Source organism: Poecilia mexicana, unplaced genomic scaffold (genome assembly GCF_051168715.1).
Source record: "Poecilia mexicana isolate PSO_F unplaced genomic scaffold, ASM5116871v1 scaffold_2, whole genome shotgun sequence".
Classification (NCBI taxonomy): domain Eukaryota; kingdom Metazoa; phylum Chordata; class Actinopteri; order Cyprinodontiformes; family Poeciliidae; genus Poecilia; species Poecilia mexicana.
The window spans coordinates 20,063,317-20,078,752 of NW_028263371.1; the positions used below are offsets into that span (position 1 = coordinate 20,063,317).

Genomic DNA, 15,436 nt, shown 5'->3' on the forward strand with positions numbered 1-15,436 from the left:
ACAGTAGATCCATTTTTTCCCATTTTATGTATTGATTTATTTATATCTATCAGAATGTCTTGTCTTGCTTCTGACTCTTGTTCCATAATACTTATTAATGCACTACTTGAATCAGAACAAATTAACACTTTCTTTTCGCTTAATTCTTCACTCCATTTTAACGCCATTGAAATAGCCAGTAACTCTCCTGTGTATACATTCAAACTATCCGTTAATCTTTTATTTTCCATAATGTTTAAATCTGGAATTATAAATGCTATCCCTACTCTATCATTTACCATTTTTGATGCATCTGTGTATATTTGTAAGTATTCTCCATATACCCTTCTTATGTATCTTTCCACCTCTCCTTCTACCGTTTGTCTTCCTTCTTCCAACAATGTTAAATCAACTTTCATCTCTTTTTGTATCCAAGGCGGATTACATGAAAAATCCACGACCGGGCTAATTAAACATTGATTTAATCCTATTTCCTTTATTTCTTTATTTATTATCCATCCAAAACTATTTACATTTACATTCTTAACACTTTCTTGGCATGGTTGTAATATATTATTTATAGGATAACTTTTTTTATGCCCTTTTACGTTTGCCCAAAACCCTACTCCTAATTGTTTCCTTCTTAACTCCAATGGCATTTCCCCCATTTCTACCTGTAGTGCTGACACTGGTGTCGTCTTCATTGCCCCACAGCAAATTCTTAACGCTTGATACTGTATTTTATCTATTTCTTTTAATAAGTTACTTGAGGCAGAATTATATACCACACATCCATAATCTATTACCGATCTAATAAGTCCAATATATAATATTTTCAAAGTTTTCCTACCTGCTCCCCATTCTTTGCCTCTTAAACACCTCATGATATTTAATATTTTTTTACTTCTCTCTATTATTTTACTAATATGTATTTTCCATGTAAGCGTTTTATCGAACCATAAACCTAAATATTTGAATTTATCTACCCTTTCTACTTCCTTATCATACATTTTTAATTTTATATTAGCACCTACCTTCCTCTTAGTGAAGTTAACAAATTTAGATTTTGAACTTGAAATTCGAAATCCCCACTCTAGCGCCCAATCTTCTACTTTACCTAACGCTTCTTGCATTTTATAATTTATAAATTTTATATTTCTTCCCCGTTTCCAAATAAGACCATCATCCGCATATAAAGTCATTCCAAACTTACCTTCGATTTTACTAAAAATATCATTAATCATTATTATAAATAACATTGGACTTATAATACTACCTTGAGGAGTGCCATTTTCAGTTAAATATTTTGAACTTACTTCATTTCCTATTTTAACTCTTATACTTCTATCAGTTAAAAAATAATCTTTAATCCAATTATAAATTTTACCTCTTAACCCTATTTTAATCAGTAAACCTTCCTTCCATAACATGTCATATGCCTTCTCAATATCCAAGAACACTGCCATTAAAACCTCTTTATTCACCTGTGCTTTTCTGATTTCATGTTCAAGCTGTACCATAGGATCTGTTGTACTTCTTCCTTTCCTGAAGCCATATTGATATGATTTTATTTTTTCTCTCGATTCTAATAAGTACATTAATCTATTATTCACCATCCTCTCCATTACTTTTCCGACACAAGATGTTAAAGCTATTGGCCTGTAACTTTCAGTTAACTGAGGATCCTTACCTGGTTTACAGATAGGAATAATAATTGATTCTTTCCACTTATCTGGCAAAGTTCCTTCTTCCCATATTTTATTATATAATTTTAGTAAAACTAATTTACTCCTTTCACTCAAGTTTTTAAGCATAACATAATTTATTTGGTCCTCCCCTGGTGTTGAATTTTTTGTATTCTTTAATGCTTTATTTAACTCTGTCATTGAAAACTTCATATTTATAGTATCATTATCAACCATTTCCTCATTTATCCTTTCATTATATTTTCTCATCGTTAATTCTCTTCCTTCTTTCTCTTTTTTACTAAGATTTTCATTACTATGCACTTTAGCTAAAACTTTTACTAATAATTCTACCTTATCTTTATCTTCTATAATCATATTTCCATTATTTTTCAGTATTGAAAAATTGTATTCCTTTGACTTTCCTGACATTTTCTTAATTGTATTCCATACTCTATCTAATGCTGTAGTTTTTCCTAATGATTCACAATATTTACTCCAATAAAACTTTTTCGCATTTCTAATCTTCCTCCTGACTTCTGCTTGTTTCCTCTTATAACTAATTAGGTTTTGGAAACTGACATCTTTTTTAAGTGTTTTAAAAGCCTTATTCCTTGCTTTAATTGCCATTGTACATTCTATATTCCACCAAGGGACTATTCTTTTCTTTTTAATCCCTTTACCTTTTGGGATTGCTTCTTTTGCTACTTCAATAATACTCTTACAAACTTCTAAATTTAATTCGTTTATTGATTTATTTATATCTATATTTATCAATCTATTTTCACTTATATCTTTATATTTCCTCCAATCAGCATCTTTAAACCTCCATCTTCCTTGACTATTTACCTGTTCTTTTTCCGTATCTAACTCAACTTCAGTAAATATTGGATAATGATCACTGCCTATTGTACTATTTTTATTTATTTTCCATTTACAACTATCTGCCATACCTTGCGATACTAGAGTGAGATCAATGGCAGATTCCTTACCACTAATCATATCCAACCGAGTTCCTTCCCCATTATTTAATACTACCAATTCTTTTTCCTCAATTATTCCTTCTAAAATTCCCCCATTATAATCATCTTTCTCACCCCATAAAGTGCTGTGTGCGTTAAAATCCCCACACCATATTAGCTTCTCTCCCCTGTGTTTAATTATATTTTCTATCTTTGCTTTATCTATTTTCTTACAAGGATTATAATAATTTATAATTACTATACTTCCATTTTTTGTCCACACTTTAATTCCATGAATCTCTAATTCCGTGTCCAATTGTATCTTAATAAATTTTATCTTTTCTTTTATACATATAGCACATCCTCCTCCATTTCCATTTCCTCTATCTCTTCTTATAGTTGAATACCCACTAATACTAAACTGTAATGTTTGTTTTAACCAAGTTTCTTGAATACAAATTACATCTGGTTTCTCCTTTAACCTATCAATAAAACCTTTAAACTCTTGACCATTAGCAATTAGACTTCTAGCATTCCATTGTAATATTAAAATTATATGACTATTTGATTTGCTTCATTTTCACCTGATCCCTCTCCTTGTCTGAGTTCATCCTGAATTCTTTCCCATGATAAATCCGTGACATTAAAGAATCTTACTGCTGCTTTCACTATTATTTTAATTTTTTCAGTTTTAGTCCTCGCTTGTTCTGAACAATTTATAATGTAGGCTAAGAACGGGATCAGTTTTTCTAACGTGACATTATTTTGACTTTTATCTATCATCTTCTTTTCTACTTTTGCTCTTTGATTTACCCCTGCACTTTTCACCTCCTTTACTGCTTCTGCATATGACATTCTCTTCTCTGTTTTTAGTTTTTGAATTTCTGCTGCTTCTTTCCTCACCATACACCCTGCATATGCTGCAGTATGATCTCCTCCACAGTTGCAACATCTTATCGGCTTCTCTCCACACTCCCCATAAGAATGTTCTCCTCCACACCTACCACATCTTTGCTTCCCATTACATACTTTTGCTGTGTGTCCATATCTCTGACACTTGTAGCATCTCATCGGTGGAGGAATATAATTCCTGACACTGAAACTCAAATATCCAATCATTATTTTATCTGGTTTTTCTTTTCCTTTAAACTCTAATAGCACAGAAGTGCTATCCACTCTTTCTCCATTTCTAAAAGCCTGCAGTCGTCTGATATTTGTCACTTCTCCTTTTATGATTTTCTTTAACTCATCCAAGTTTTCTCCTAATGGAATCCCTGATATTACCCCTTTTATTCCTCTCTCTTCTCCCATTATTTTCCTCTCCATTACTTCTCTTTTACAGATCGACTGTATTTTTAACGCTTTGTTCTTTTGTTCAGCATTTTTACAGATAATCAACAGGCTTCCATCTCTTAGCACTTTAGCTAATTCCACCTCTCCAATTACTTTCTTTAAACCAATAGATAGCGTGATTGGACTCACTCCTGTCAAATCCTGCCCAGGTCTGAATTTCAAAATTACCTTGAACTCCTCCATCATTACTTTCTTTCGTGTCTCGACGTTTTCCTCCTCATCTTCGAGAGATCTTTTTCCTGTATTTATCCCTTTCTTGCCCTTATCTTTTCCTCCTCCCCCTTTCTTATTTTCTACCACCGACCAACTTGTTTCCATTCCTTCATCCTCTGAGCACCCTCCACTACTACTAGCCATCTTAGTCCACTCACAGTCCAGATTATGCCTTTAAACCGCTCTTCCACTTCTTAGCTTCTCGTGACCGAACCACGCTCCGTCAGAGTTGCTGCTTATTCCAATTAGCACTTTCTTCTTTCCAGTCGACTGCCGAGTGCTGCACCCACCTAATGTGTGTGCTGTTCCGATGCGCACGGTGTGCAACTTCTACAACTCTAGATGGCCAGTTAGGTTCGACCGTAAGTCTTATTGAAATGTTCATTTATATCCTAAATCATTCATACTTCTGGCAGATTTAAATTTCTTTCTACCGAGAATTTTAAGAAATGTTTCCACTCTACACAACTGTAGAAAATTGCGTCTAAAAAAACAATTTAAATCCCACAACAGGCCACAATAAAAACAATCATTCTATCAAAGTCGTTTTTGAGTGTTTTCAGAGCGCAGTGGTCAATTTTCAAGCTGTGGACAATAAATACTTTGTTTATGTTTGGTTTTAATAATTTGCCAAGCTCAGAAATGCAATCTTAATGCAGCCAATCAGATTTTCCATGTGATTCTTTCCATTTTATGCTAAGACTGTAAATGGTATTATTTTCATTAGGTATAAATGTTTCCAGGAGTAGAAATAATATAATTTGGAACAACATTAAATGTCCTTTCAAATAAGACTAATTTCATAAATGTAGATTAAAGGCTAAAACCCATTTTGTTAATTTATAATCCTGGATTAATTTGTCTCCCTTAATTCATCCATTATAAAACTGGAAGAATCTGAATGTCACATTTTTTCTGTTGCCTTTCAGACTGCTTACAGCAGGAGCCAAAGAAACATGGCGTCTCTGAGCTTTATTTATTTCCTGAAGTTTCTGGAGAAAGGAACAAGATGTGTGATGAAACTTTTAGCAGGTTAGAGCAGAAAGACATTTCTGCCAGCAGCTGGTGGGAAGTTTAGCAGCTACATCTGAACTGACAAGATAAAAGTTTCTCAAACTCATTCATGTCATAATTTTATGGTTGAATAACATGAACATTAATTTCTACAGTGTCTGTTTTTTTTTTAGAACTATTAATATAACAATGCTCTGCTTCAGTCAACTTGCAAAGATTTAAAATCTGCCTTATGTCTGCTTCCATCTCATGCGTGATGAGGTTTAAGACAGTGATGTATATAAACATCTAAATCTGTTGTGACGCTTGGCGAAATGCTGCACAATGGATGAGTTGTTGCTGCTGGAAGACGTAAAAGGGAGAATCAGGAGGGCATGTTTTCAGGGATCAACATCTTCTGGCTCATGGTGATGACTGGCTTATAATCCATGTAGAGCATTGATGCTGGATCTGTGTGCTGAGGTGGGTCCAGTATTAAAGGTAAAAACCTTAAATGCTGGTTATTTAAGGTCCAACAGTACTTTTCTAAGGCCCTCATACAGCAGCACATATAATGTAATTTCCAATCTTAAGTTCCCATTTCTGCAAACATCAAAATGTTATTTTCTATTCATTTCCCTCAGTGGGGGGAACATGCCGTCACATTTAAACGTGCTGCATCCAGGGACCTGAGGACTGAACTCACCAGACTCAGAAAGCAGCTCCTGGTTTCTCCTCCTCCACCAATGGATTCACTTTCTGGTTTGGTTCCAATGGAGGCAGTGAAGCAGGTGATCACCTGAGTTCATCTTAACTTTGTTAAATCCTTACTTGTGGAGTACCACAGGGCAGGGCAGGTCTCAATACTCTATAAATACTTCCATTTGGTAACACTATCTTGGGAAAATGTATTATGTTAGCCAGTTAATATGGGTGTGTTTATATTGCTGTGATCTTTGATCTCATGGGTTTACAGCTCAAACTAAAGGTTCGGGAATGAGAGCAGCAGAAGTCAGATCAACAGGACTCAGACTGCTGAGCAGAAAGGTAAATGTCTGTTTAATACTGTTTTATGTCAGTATTTAACATTTGAATGCTGCTTTTCTCTACTGTGATGAATTCAGGATCAGATTTCACTGGATTTTGAACCACTTCCTGTGTGTTCACCGTTTAGCCTCAGCACTGCCAATGTCTCACACCAACATGACTTTTCTTTCAGGTTCTTCTCTGATCATTTTATCTCCAAGCAGTTTCCAACATGAGCAGGTAAACCAACAGATGTGTTGTTTTTCTATTTGTTAGTATATCTTGTCCCTGATGGCGACACTTCAGCAAGGGGTGGAGTTTTATGAAAAGTGGACTTTGTTTTGTTTATTGCATCTTATGTAAAATCTATTTTAAAAACATTGAAACAAAGAGTCTCTATTAAAGCTCTGCCTTTTAGTTTGATAGGTTTAGGATTTCTACAAAGATCTATTTTCCACTTAAATTCAGTTAACGCTTCCTTCCTGCCTCCAAAAAGGTTCAACTTGCACTCAGACTAAGAAATTGTCACACCTGAGCTCTGGATCTCTGCAGCTCCGCTGGGTGTCTTTGTTGGCTCCCAGAAAATTTACACAAACTTAAAGTAATTTGACTCAAAGTAATATAGAAAATGTGTAAGTTTTCCAGCATTGTCCACAAATCTTCAACAGAGTTGAAGTTGGTGCTACAGGAACAACCAGCAGTGTTCATTTCAAACTATCTAGTAATCTGGGATTTGGAGATAATCCTCTTCATTCCTTACCATCCAGTTTGAACCAGAAACTGTTACAGTTACTGATAATGCAGTAAGAGTTACTTTTTAATCGCTTTTATGGCTCTTCCCATAAATCTCTGTCTATATCCTGTTTTATTAGGAAACGGCACCACAATTTCAACTTTGAGTTCATTGTTCTCACTTCTTCCATTTTCCATGAAGAGGTTAATGAATGTTTAATGATTTATTGTTTCAAACTGGATTTTACTTCAGGGAATTTCTATAACTCACAACAAACACAAACATAGAAACTGGATCTAGTGACAAGAAGCTGCCATGGCTGAGTTTGAATTTAGAATTTTATTTTATTTACATTAAAACTCGTCAGACGCTTTTTTATGTATCAGGTCTGCAAAGAAAAAAGGAGAGCCTCCTGAACCCAGCAGTGCGTCTGTGAGGAGCAATCATTCTGCAGACTTTCCTATGAACTTTAAAGGCAAACTGGACATTTTTGAAAGAAGGTGAGAGACATTTAACTTTCTTACATAAAGTCCTTGGGACAGATTATCTGCTGCCTGCACTCGTCAACCTTATTCTGCATCTTTATGGTTTTGGACAGGAAGCAACTTGAGAGGAGACACACATCAGATTCCATCTCAGTTTCCATGAAAAGTGACCAACCAGTCAGCCATCCTTTAAACTTTAAAACAGCCGACTCATCTGATGATGGGGAAAGGTTCATATCTTCCCCAATCTAGTTTAAAAAATCTTGTCACAGAATAAAATTCCAGCAGAAAATGATTTATCTCTCACATTACCTCAACAGCTCTCGTTCTTATTCTCGTTTTTTAGACTTGGTGTTTTTTCCAAGAATATTCCAGAGAAATGCACATCGGATCCCAGCTCAGTTTCCCTGAAGAGTGACCAATCTGCTGGCCATCCTGCAAACTTCAAAGATGAACAAGACACATTTAAAATAAGGTGAAAGTTCATTCATAATGTCAGAATTGTGACCTGATAAGATCTTCACAAGACTCTGAAACCTGGACCTTAGTCTCTTTCCTTAATGTTGTTCCAGGAATTTTCCAGAGAACGACTCAGTACTCGGCTCCATTTCCATGAAGAGTGACAAATCCATGGATTATCCTCTCAACATCAAAGATGGGCAAGTACCTCCTATGTAACAAAAAAATCAGAATTTACAATCTTAAAGATCTTAACTAGCTGTGTTTAAATGTGTTTTTGTCATTTACTTCAGAGTGGATGAGCAGGGGACAGAAATGCTCTGTGATCAGATGGAAAACCAGAATGCATCAGAGCTGACCCTCATCTTCAAGGTTTCTACATGAAACACACACTTCACACCTTGGGATAATGAAAAGTCAGGAAGGAAGTCCAGTAGGCATTAGACCAAAACTGGACTCTAACACATCACCTTAAGACGCTTATTGTGATGAGGCTCGTCAGACGCCAGGGGGAATCCCAGAAACAAAAGAAAGGACCAAACTCCTTCCTTACATGGATTTAAACCAACTCCTTTAAATAGTTCATCTCTGCGCTTCCTGATTTCCCCACAAAGTTCAGTGTCACACAGGCATCAGATGTATTTATTTGTTAACCTGCCACACAGTTAAACTTCTGCTGCTTATAAGCTAAAAATGGCGTAATGCAGTGCATTGTGGGACAGGCAGTTCTTACACCAGTCTCTATGTTCCCAGCAGCTTCCTCTTTAATCGTCAGAGGCCCAACACTTCAAATGCTTTGTTTTGATAAAAATACCTTAGCGGGAACTCAATTACAAATTGACCCATTATGTCATTTAATGTTGATTTACTGTTACATTTCCATTTAGTTGTCCCTAATTTAAACAATATTGTTTCAGGAACTTGAGAACAATATTTGTGAATTTGTGAAGAGTGAGCTGAAGAAGTTCCAGGCAGTTCTGCACCTAGGTTCAACACGTTCACAGAGTGAAAAGGATGAGGTTTTGCAAGGTGCAAATGAAGATCAGAAGAGGAGCAGCAAGGAAGCATTTTTAAATATCACACTCTGCTTTCTGAAGAGCATGAAACAGGAGCAGCTGGCTAACTTATTGCACAGCAGTAAGAGAAATCTTGCAAGGATGCTACAGTTCTACCATTTAGCTTTATACTTTGCTAAATATTCTTTCATGTTCTTCCAGAAATGTTTGCACCACTCTGTATAAATAAGCTGAAATCCAACCTAAAGAAGAAGTCCCAGTGTGTGTTTGAGGGAATCGCTAAAGCAGGAAGTCCAACCCTCCTGAACCAGATCTACACAGAGCTCTACATCACAGAGGGAGGAACTGGAGAGGTCAATGATGAACATGAGGTCAGACAGATTGAAACAGCAAACAGGAAACCACACAGATCAGAAACAACAATCAGAAGAGAAGACATCTTTAGAGTCCAACATGAAAGAGATCAACCAATCAGAATAGTGATGACAAAGGGAGTGGCTGGCATTGGGAAAACAGTGTTAACACAGAAGTTCACTCTGGACTGGGCTGAAGATAAAACCAACCAGAACATCCAGTTCATATTTCCATTCACTTTCAGAGAGCTGAATGTGCTGAAAAAGAAAAAGTTCAGCTTGGTGGAACTGATTCATCACTTCTTTACTGAAACCAAAGAGGCAGGAATCTACAGATTTGACAAGTTCCAGGTTCTGTTCATCTTTGATGGCCTGGATGAGAGTCGACTTCCTCTGGACTTCAACAGCAAGGAGATCCTGACTGATGCTACAGAGTCCAGCTCAGTGGATGTTCTGCTGACAAACCTCATCAGGGGGAAACTGCTTCCCTCTGCTCTCCTCTGGATAACCACAAGACCTGCAGCAGCCAATCAGATCCCTGCTGAGTGTGTTGGCATGGTGACAGAGGTCAGAGGGTTCAATGACCCCCAGAAGGAGGAGTACTTTAAAAAGAAATTCAAAGATAAGAAAGAAGCCAAAAGGATCATCTCCCACATCAAGACATCACGAAGCCTCCACATTATGTGTCACATCCCCGTCTTCTGCTGGATCACTGCTGAAGTTCTGGAGGATGTGATGGAGACCAGAGAGGGAGGAGAGCTGCCCAAGACCCTGACTGAGATGTACATCCACTTCCTGGTGGTTCAGACCAAAGTGAAGAAGGTCAAGTATGATGGAGGATCTGAAACAGATCCACTCTGGAGTCCAGAGAGCAGGAAGATGATTGAGTCTCTGGGAAAACTGGCTTTTGATCAGCTGCAGAAAGGAAACCTGATCTTCTATGAATCAGACCTGACAGAGTGTGGCATCGATATCAGAGCAGCCTCAGTGTACTCAGGAGTGTTCACACAGATCTTTAGAGAGGAGAGAGGGCTGTACCAGGACAAGGTGTTCTGCTTCGTCCATCTGAGTGTTCAGGAGTTTCTGGCTGCTCTTCATGTTCACCTGAACATCTCCAAGTCAGATGTTAACTTGTTAGAGGAACAAAAGAAAATCTTTAAGATTTCAGAAACAAGAAAAGGTGTTTCTCCAATGGGAAACTTCTATCAGAATGCAGTTGATGAGGCCCTACACAGCTCAAATGGACATCTGGACTTGTTCCTTCGCTTCCTCTTAGGTCTGTCCCTGGGAACCAACCAGAGATTACTAAAAGGCCTTCTGTCATGGATAGGAAGCAATTCTCTGCCCAACCAGGAAACAGCTAATTACATCAAGAAAAAGATTGAAATGTATCCATCTCCAGAAAAGTGCATAAATCTCTTCCACTGTCTGAATGAACTGAAAGATCATTCTCTGGTGGAGGAAATCCAAAACTACCTAAAAACAGGAAATCTCTCTCGACAAAAACTAACCCCTGGTCAGTGGTCAGCCCTTGTCTTCATCTTGCTGTCATCACAAAAAGATCTGGATATGTTTGACCTGAAGAAATATTCTGCTTCAGAGAAGTCTCTGTTGAGGTTACTGCCAGTCCTCAAAACATCCAAAGCAGCTCTGTAAGTTACCACATTTTAAACAATTTTGAATTATGCTATAACATAATATATTCTGTCTCACACAATTTACTTTTTAGGCTGGATGGTTGTAATCTCTCAGAGAAAAGTTGTGAAGTTCTGGCCTCAATCCTCAGCTCCAAGTCATCTTATCTGAGAGAACTAGACCTTAGTAACAACGACCTGAAGGATTCAGGAGTGAGGCAGCTGTGTGCTGGACTGCAGAGTCCACACTGTAAGCTCGAATTTCTAAGGTAAGACATTTGGCTTAAAAAGTCCCAAAATGACACAGATCAAAGCACATTCTTTAAATATTAAAATCTAGTTCCAATCAGGCCTTATATTTGCTTGCACACTGTTTTAACAGGCTGTCAGGCTGTCTGATCACAGAGGAGGGCTTTGCTTCACTGGCCTCAGCACTCGCCTCCAACCCTTCTCATCTGAAAGACCTGGACCTGACCTATAATCATCCAGGTGAGACAGGAGTGAAGCTCCTTTCTGCTGGACTGGACAATCCACACTGGAGACTGGAGACACTGAGGTATGGAGAGGACAGTCTGGGGTCAGTAATGAGTCAGCTCTGAAAGCTAAGGCGACCACCACTGTTCAACTTTTACATCTTCCGTCATATGGGTCATTGAGTAATTTGACTTAAGTATGCTGGACCAGAGACATCTTAAAGTTGTACAACAGTGGCCCTTATGGACTGAAGTTGAATAAATCAAAACAACAAAAAACCTTATATGAGACTACCCCACATTGAAAGAGCAATTTTAACATAGGTTTTCTGCATAACAAGAGTAAAATAGATCTTCTAATTTCCTTTTCAGAGTGGACTGTGGTGGAGAATGGACACTACAAGCAGGACTGAGAAAGTGTAAGATTGTTAAAACCATAATTCACTGAAAACCATATGAAATAGAATTTCTCCTGAATTGCGTAACTTATGGTTGCTTTCTTCCATTATAGATGCTCTTAAACTGACTCTAGACTCAAGAACAGCACACAGAAACCTCAAATTATCTGACAACAACAAAGAGGCCACAGTGATGACTGAGAAACAACAATGTACTGAGTATCCAGAGAGGTTTGACCACTGGGTTCAGCTGCTCTGTGCCGATGCTCTGACTGGTCGCCATTACTGGGAGGTTGAATGGAAGGGGACAGTGAGCATTGGAGTGACTTACAAAGGAATCGACAGGAAAGGAGAAAGTTCCAGCTGTTTGCTTGGAGGGAATGATAAGTCCTGGAGTTTTTACTGTTCAGGGAATACTTATTTTAGGTTTCACAACAACAAAAGAAAAGATGTCCCAACACCTTCCTGTGTCTCCAGGAGAGTAGGAGTCTATCTGGACCATCCATCTGGCACACTGTCCTTCTACATAGTGTCCTCTAACAAGCTGATCCACCTTCACACCTTCAACACCACGTTTACTGAAGCTCTTTATCCTGCATTTAGAGCTTTTCCTAATTCTTCTATTTCACTTTGTCAGCTAATGGATTAAAACTCTAACATTTTTGGACTTTCAGATCACTGCACCTTATGTGCTAAGTGAAGACAAAACATTTCATAATCAGCATCTCAGTTGACTGTCTTTGTTTTAGCTCATTAAAATCAAGATGTAAATGTTGTGATTAATGTTTATATGACATTTATTATGTTGACCTGCAATCTGTCATACAGTCAGATGGAAACAGCATCCAGGAAACAACACAGACCAGAAATAACAATCAGACAAGATGACATCTTTGAAGCCTGACCTGGAAGAGATCAACCAATCAGAACAGTGATAGCAACCAATCAGAACAGTGATGACAAAGGGAGTGGCTGGCATTGGGCAAACAGTCTTAACATAGAAGTTCACTCTGGACTGGGCTGAAGACAAAACCAACCAGAACATCCAGTTCATATTTCCATTCACCTTCAAAGAGCTGAATGTGCTGAAATCATTGATGGTCTGGATGAGAGTCGACTTCCTCTGGACTTCAACAACAAGGAGATCCTGACTGATGCTACAGAGTCCAGCTCAGTGGATGTTCTGCTGACAAACCTCATCAGGGGGAAACTGCTTCCCTCTGCTCTCCTCTGGATAACCACATGACCTGCAGCAGCCAATCAGATCCCTCCTCAGTGTGTTGGCATGGTGACAGAGGTCAGAGGGTTTACTGACCCCCAGAAGGAGGATCATGTCCCATCAGACCTGACAGAGTGTGGCATCGATATCAGAGCAGCCTCAGTGTACTCAGGAGTGTTCACACAGATCTTTAGAGAGGAGAGAGGGCTGTACCAGGACAAGGTGTTCTGCTTCGTCCATCTGAGTGTTCAGGAGTTTCTGGCTGCTCTTCATGTTCACCTAAACATCTCCAAGTCAGATGTTAACTTGTTAGTTCAAGAACAAACAGCTCTGATGCAGAGTGAAAAATTTGTAATGACTCCATTCAGTGTGCTGTGGAGAATGCCTTTCAAAGTCCTAACTGACTGCTTGACTTGTTCCTTTGTTTTGTTCTTGGACTTTCACTATGAACAAATCAGTGTTTTTCAGTGTTTTGCCTGGTCTGACTGTTGGAGGACTGGATAAAGAGGGAACCTATAGCCCAAAAACCAACGATCAGTACATAGAAAAGGCTAAATGATGACCTGACTGTAGAAAAGAGCATCAACCTGTTTTACTGCCTAAACAATTTCAACCAGTAGTTCAAATTTGTCCTCTGTAGAGGACATTTCTAAACTTGAACATCTCCCACCCACTGTATACTACTGAATTCATTACTTTTGGTATATACAGCGGACATTTAGGGCTTTTCAATGATACCAAATGTGAAGGGGAGGGACTTTTGTACCTTCCTTTTCTTCATTCAGAAAAATGGCGTTCATCAGTACAAGCACATTTTATTGGAAAAGAAAAAGTAAGTGCATAAAACATTTTATTATGCAAATTTTGGTTTGAAATTTTGTTGGAATATTCTAAATAAGTCTCTTAGGAACATATTAAAACATTCAATGAATTATTTTGGCTGTATTTTATCGTAGTATTAAAAGTTGAAAAATTGTACTCTGTAGTGGACATTTGTAATTATTTTTCTGTTTTGTTCTGTATCCATCCATCCACCCATCCATTTTTTTTACACCCTTGTCCCTTATTGGGTTCGGGAGGTGCTGGTGCCTCTCCAGCTAACGTTCCGGGCGACAGGTGGAGTTCACTCTGCACAGGTCGCCAGTCTGTCGCAGGTTAACACAGAGACAGACAGGAAAACAACCATGCGCGCACAAACTGTATGTGTGCTATACATTTGAAATTTAACCATCAAGGTTAAATTTCAAATGTATAGGATTCCAATGTCCACTGTAGTGGACACATGATATTTCAAAACTAACTTTAAAAAAAAAATGTTTTCAGTATTCTAAATACCTTACAAAGATTGTGGAATAAAAAAATGGTGATTGGACAACATTTTTTTCCTGGTAGTCAGGAGGCTATAGTAGAAGAGGTTAAATGCATTAAATCAGAAAGTCTCTGCATATTTCTTATCTGCAGCTCAGTGTTTAGCTGTAGTTTTCATTCTACTGTCAGAAAGTGATCTGGATGTGTTTAACTTAAAGAAATACTCAGTTTCAGAGGAGGGCCTTCTTAGGCTTCTGCCAGTGATCAAAGCTTCCAAAAAAGCTGTGCAGGTACTTTTAAAAAATCATAATAATCATGAAGAACTGCCTTAACCTTGTCTTTTGGGTATTTTATGTCTTCCTCAGTTAAAGCAGTTGTAAAGTCTTGGAGAGAAACTGAAGCTCTGGCCTCAATCCTCAGGTCTCAGTCATCCAGTCTCAGATAAATGGACCTGAGTAACAAACTGCAGGATTCAGCAGTGAAGCTGCTTCCTGTTGGACTGCAGAGTCCACACTGTAAACTCAAAACTTTTTATGTGAGGCATTTTGTTTAAAATGTACAATACACAGTAAAATAACTCATTTGAGTAATCCTCTGTATGCCCAGTAGATGGCGCCCTGATAAAGATGTGTGAAAGTTCTCAAATAAATTCCTCTTTACTGATTTTGTTTTGATCATATTCCTGTGATCCCAGATTGAATCCCATCACAGCACATATACATCTCTTCCTATTTTATGACAGCAGAGAAGCAGCAGCCATCTTTTCCATCATTCAGAAGGATGCATCACCGGGCTCCAGGTCTGACTGGTTGCTGAGAACCATCGTCTTCCGCTGCTCCTCCGCCTCCCTGTGTTAACCCCAGTGCTCCGCCCAGCAGGAGACTGGGCCTTTTGGGTCCAGTCTCCTGCTGGGGGACGGGACCCCCCGCACCGGCGCCACCCACCGGACCCGCCTCCATGGTCCACCTCTGCCTACTGGATCGTTTCAGTGGAGATTTCAGATTAGGGGTTGAACGACTACATATGTTTTTAAGGTCGACTACATCATGACTAATAGATGCAACCCCTATTTCAGATTGTGGCAGGAAGCCGGAGTGCCCGGAGAGAAACCTGCAAACAGGAAACCTGTCAAAACTTTTTACCTTTT

The 15,436-nt window shown here is 38.3% G+C and overlaps 1 pseudogene across 1 annotated transcript; it reads left to right on the forward strand.

Moving 5' to 3' along the window:
* The first annotated feature begins 4,502 nt into the window (after positions 1-4,502).
* Positions 4,503-13,959, forward strand: LOC106919558 (protein NLRC3-like; annotated as a pseudogene). The gene is made up of 11 exons (XR_015762382.1): positions 4,503-4,554; positions 7,312-7,444; positions 7,543-7,680; positions 7,776-7,904; positions 8,002-8,088; positions 8,182-8,260; positions 8,806-9,025; positions 9,106-10,909; positions 10,987-11,447; positions 11,737-11,783; positions 11,876-13,959. The product of XR_015762382.1 is annotated as a protein NLRC3-like (transcript).
* The last annotated feature ends 1,477 nt before the right edge of the window (positions 13,960-15,436 follow it).